The following is a 6,000-nucleotide window of genomic DNA, read 5'->3' as shown; positions in this document are numbered from 1 at the left end:
AACATCCCCAGGGTATAATCTTTTTCTTTTTTTTCTTTTTTCTTTTTTAAACAGATATCCTGAATGAAACCAAGCAGCCATGGCTAAACAGTGAACAGAACCTAAGGGTTAATTAAACAAAAGCGTGTGTGGCCTATTCAAGCCTCGGCGGGAAAGACCTTTAGGATAATTACGCTTTTGCGGTACATGGGGACATGTGGCTGCGTTCGGGTACTAGGAGATTCTCCAGAGGGACCGAATCTCACAGGGCCAAATTCTCTAGACTGCAATCATGTCATATTAATGATCCATAGGGGGATTTAGCTTTGTTTTTGCTTTTTTTTGCAGGAAGAAGACGTGGAAGAATTGCAGGATTTATCAAAGCTTCTCATAGCCTGTTTGTTGAGAGCGATGGCCTAGCCGCTATGGGCCATGCTAGCCACCTGACATTATTTACGGCTGGCAATTTAGCATGCAGATAACAACGAGGGACCACCAGCTGCTGTCGCACGCGGTGGTCACGGTGATTACCGCCTGAACACACGCTCTCGTGGGAACTCCGCGATGACAACACGGCAAATTAATTCTGTCTTTCGCTCACCTGTTTTGTCCGTTCGCATTCTTTGCCTCGCACACATCGGCATTCCTCTTCCTCTCATAACAAGGCTTGTTCACACATTAGAGAGGTTATGTGCATGATTTATGGGGCTGCACTCCCGTCTATCCGCTCATGCACCAAGTTCAGTCACGCATTTGTCTTCTTTGAGAACTCATACATACGCCTGCTGAGAGGCCTATTCAAAATGCAAGTTGGATTCCTGCCGTCAGCCACTGAAGAAACACTCGGAAAGGCGAGGACGAAAGAAAAGGAATACGCAATGTAGAAAATCATATGCCATTATGCAATAGAGCAGACTCGAAATTAAAAGCACATCTCTATATCGAGAACACAGCGCCACGTTCAACATAATAACGATTCACGACATGACGAAGCGTAGAGGATATTTCGGAAAAACAAATTTTCTATGAGATGCGCCATTGTGATATCCCATTTCTGGTCTTACAGTACCTACACTGCATTTAAAATCAACATCCAACCACAAACAGCTGTTTCTTGTTTCAAGAAGATTTTGGTCGTAGATCATTTAGGAGGTTATACGTTTTTTCTCAATGTGGGCTGCGTAATGACCTGTTTAGGAATGATTCGCTTAAAACAACCACATAAATATTACTTCATCTGTAACCACTAGCTGGGGTTTGGACCGCTTCATTATCCTTGTGTATGTGTGTGTAAGCGAGATCAGGTTCCTAAACATGTATCCTCACCACAATTCGCCAAAACAGCAAAAATTCTTATTCTCATTATTATTTATTGAACAATAGTAATATAATCCTTGTGTAACCATCGATATCGTATTCCCTTTTCAATAATAGTTAGTCGCTGTGTCAACTTGTGTGGCTTTGAACTGTGACACATTCCAGGGAATTCGCATTTGAAAATATATATAATTATTCTTCTCTCACTGTCAAGGGTTCTACTACAGAGCTTAGAAAAGCTTCAGGCTTTAAACTGCCTTCAAAAAGCGCCACGCTACGAGGTTTGTACACAGGTAGCACTAATAATTGTGACAAAAATAGAAAAGAAATTCATGCTAACGTGACCATGTGGTGAAAACAATAGGGGGGAACCTAAGCAACATTCAGACAACCTAATAAACCCTACTAAACATTTCTTCAGGGAAAGATGAAAGGTTCAGCGTGACTGTGGAGGAATGTTTCGAATGACGGCGAAAGAAAGAAAGAAAGAAAGAAAGAAAGAAAGAAAGAAAGAAAGAAAGAAAGAAAGAAAGAAAGAAAGAAAGAAAGAAAGAAAGAAAGAAAAAGAAAGAAAGAAAGAAAGAGGGTCTTGCAATTCTGACGAAAAATGATAAATATGCATTCAATGTCGAGGGAAACAGTTAGAGACCTGAGCAGTAATACACAAAAGCTACCCAAATTAAGACACGGCATATGCAAATTCAGCTAAATATGCTAATGGGGAACACATAAACAGCTATTGTCAAAGATGATTGATTATTCTGGGAGTGATATTATAACTGCAGAAATATCTGTTATACCAGGGGCTGACATTTTTAAGAATCAGAATTCAGTTTGCATACTTTACTGTCATTAAATAAAGGAAATGATCGTTTTAAAAAACATATTGGATTCGTTTAGGAAAACTAAAGCAGGTCTGAATCGAATTAGTAGGGACGACCTAGAACCTATTACTTGAGGAAAACATTAATACTAATTCGATTTAGTGTAAAATCATATGAACACTGCATTGATGTGAAGCATCTACGTGCATACTGTGTTCATGAATAGTACATTATCTATGCAGACAAACATAAAATTGGCTGTCAGAGTAATCACAATTGTAAAAATATGGCTGAAAGAAACATTTTCCTAGCAAAATATTAAAATAAACCAGTGCAAATATAAGAGTAGAGTTTATGAGTTGTTAAGGAACAGGTGTGACGTAATAGTACAGGGTACAACAAGGATAAATCTAGTGCTAGTATGAGGCAGCCGAGTGCAGAGGATATGCTAGGATGGAGCTACTGTAAAGTAACCATAGGGGCCGGAGTTCATCAATAACCTCCCAGTGGAGACACATGGGCACACACTTGAGCCAGGGATGTGAGCAATTGAAGAAAGAGAGGCTTAAACACTAAAGATCAGAAGACCTTTGATGGAGGCTGGAGTAGTGGGGAGAGTGGTGGATGCCAGTCAAGCAGGAATAGCAACAAAGAAAAAGCAGAAGGCTTCAGTGGGCTTGCTGTTCGTTCTGTATGGAAAGGCAGTAAGAAAAGAAAAAGACAATATGAGGAAAATAAAATAAATTATACATTGTCTTGAGCAGCTATTGGTTCCAAACTGTGATGAATAAGGCAACTTTGCAACTTAGGCTGACTATCTGGTTTTAGCTTTGGTGTCCTAAACTTCAATAAAGCAATACTTTCTGGAACTTCCAGCTGCCCCGTTGGTGCTGGCAGCGACTCAGTAGTACTCTCCAAGACACAAGGTGGGATCAGGCTGCAAGTAATTGGAAGGCATGCTCCAAGACACCAGATGGCACAGCCGCCAGTATGCTAGGATCCTGACAATCAAGGTCAGCAATGTCTCGACAAGGTGAAAGTGACAGGCTCAAAATTTAGATTCTAACTGGAAGCCGACAGTACAATAGCCTAATTTTAGAAGAAGTCTTACTGCAAAGCCAGGGGAACCGCAAATGTGGCGTCTGGAGGAACCACAGTAGCTATGGCCAGAGGAACTAAAGTTGTCGATGCTCGAGTGACAGGAATAACTGAGACAGCAGGAGCTGAGACAGAAATTCCAAAAGCATAAAGGGAGACCAGGAGAGACAGGAGATGGGAATTGTGTGAGACTACTCTCCCATGAAACGCACAAAGAGTCATTTGAACTACCTGCATTGGGGTGATGTGGATGTGGCTGGAAAATGGAGATGTATGTAGCAAAGGTCTGAAGTGGACATGACAAAGAGTGTCTCTGGTTTTGTTCCTGGCTCAAAAACATATAGTAGATTGACTGAGTCCGAGATGACTACTCTCATACTGGGCACACCGACTGCCATGGAGACCTCCCACATGCCAACTCATTATGAGTCATCTTTTCTTGACTGCCATTGTTTCTATTCAAAGTTAGCAGTCAGAGGCACAATGAAAACCATATTGCTCGAGACCCGACTCTGCATTGTCATGGGAACTGGAACAGCTTTCCTCTAATAGGCTTCTTGCTGACTTCTCTTCTTTCTGGCTGGCCAAACTCAGCAAGAATGATGGGAGTAATGAAGCTACACTCATAGAAAATGTAGAAATTTAGAACCCCCTTAAGGGTTCTTCAGCAATCCCTCTGGGCAGATCTTTCAAGGCTCCATGTTAGAACCCTAGAACAGATATTTTTGTTATCACAAAGGGGTTAAAAGTGCAAATTCTTTTTTTGTTTTGGAACCTTTAATTATCTGCCCCTTTTCCTGAGTATAGAACAGTAAAAGCTCCTTTTTTTTAAAGCTTTTTTGGGGCCTCCTGAAATAGAACGGAAGCCAACTTGCAAGCTTTACCCACTGGGTATGATAAAGACCAATTTAGCTGCTTGCAAAGAGAAGTACCTAACTTCCTACAATATTATATAGTAACAGGGGGAGTGAGACACATGGCACCAACGGCGAAGCTGGTCCTACTCACCAGGGAGCTCAAGTAGGACATTCACGGAGAGTGATTAGAGCAACCTCGTCAGATTCGAGCATTTTTATACGCATGACTGGTTAATGAAATTAAAAAGAATGAAGGTCTGGTTTGTTTTTTATTTCCCTGAACACACAGAAACAGCAAACAACACTTCTGCTTTTTGCTAAGGATTATAAGCTAGGGGAATTGTAATCAGGTCAGGACTTATACAGACCTTGGGTCATGTATTGTGAATAGTACACAGAGCAGATTACAGTATGCTAACACCAGCTATAGATACTGCATTCCAAAGCCTCAAATAACCATTGTAGGTAAGGGGAAATTTTTTAGGGGCGGGAGAGGAAAGATTTTCCTAGTTTTATTCAAATCAAAAGGAGTCCCTTGTTTCAAAGGAGAACAAACATATACTGATCCTAATGATTGTTTAAATGCTATAAGCTACTGCTTAAAGATTTTAATAAGGAACATTTTAATAGGAAAAACACACACACACACACACACACACACACACACACACACATTATTTATATATATAGAACCCACAGTTCTTTTGAAAAACTCCAAATAGACTTGCTCTTACATGGTATGTGTTTATCCTTTATGTTAAGGACAATGCAAGCAACCAAGCATGTGGAAAACTCTGAATATAAAAGGTTCAGGTCCATTCTATTTGTTTATGTGACAGTATCAACGAAGGGACACAAACCAGATTGGTAAGCTTTATTTGTTTGGCTTTTGACTGGATTGCTACCTTGCAACCAAACCATACACCAGAAGAATGATCAATCATAAATCATCAACCCCAAAGGAAAAATTCTGTTTCAGTCTCGAATCACTGATAGAGGGTTGAATTAATATGTAGCATATCGGTCTACAAAAGTTATTTTTTTAAATGTTTATTGTATATAGAATTTTTTATGGTAAGGACAAGTCCATGCTGGTTAGATTGTAGAGCTGAAAAATTACTACTACTACTACTACTACTACTAATAATAATAATAATAATACAATTTATAATAATATCAATGAACAAACAATGCAAACAATAAATAAAATAGAATTTACAATATAAATAGAACTACATTTAAAGTAGTAAAATATTTAAATATAAGTATATATATTTATTTAGTTTTTTTTTATCCCAAATGTTATTATAAAACATTACATTCAAGATTTTATACTCATTTTGATTTTCCCCAGTATTCTGGAAAAGCTTGATTTTTTTGTTTATTCTGCCTGCCAAGGGGCCTTCAAATTCTTTCAGAGGTGTACAATTGGTTTGAGATCAGGGCTCTGTGCAGTTCTTTCACTCCAACCAAGGTGCATGGACATGAATCTTGCTTCTAAATTGCATATTTAGGCCTCTTATATACAGTAAATACAGTAAATTGAAATGCTAAAGCATACAAAGTGATTCTATACATTTGTGTGCTTCCAACGCGGAAGAATGTTATGGTCACATGTCTACAAACGTTTTACAATAGGTGTGGTCATATTAAAGTCATCAGTGTGAGATGTAAATGAACATGATTCAATATATTTAAATTAAATATGGTTTAGAATGGCAGAATGGTGTTGATCACCATCACAAACAACAGACCTGAAAGTAGTGTGGAATCTTAAATAGTAAATATTGCAGATGTACAAAAACACACAAGAATTGGACTGCAAATGACTGGAAGAAAGTTCTGTGGACAGATGAGTCCATTTGGTCATATGTGGCCCTAACAGAAGAACTTATGTAAGACAGAGAACAGGACAGAAGATGTTA

This window comes from Silurus aristotelis, assembly GCF_946808225.1.
Source record: "Silurus aristotelis genome assembly, chromosome: 1".
NCBI classification, from domain to species: Eukaryota; Metazoa; Chordata; class Actinopteri; order Siluriformes; family Siluridae; genus Silurus; species Silurus aristotelis.
This window is presented reverse-complemented; position numbering follows the sequence as displayed.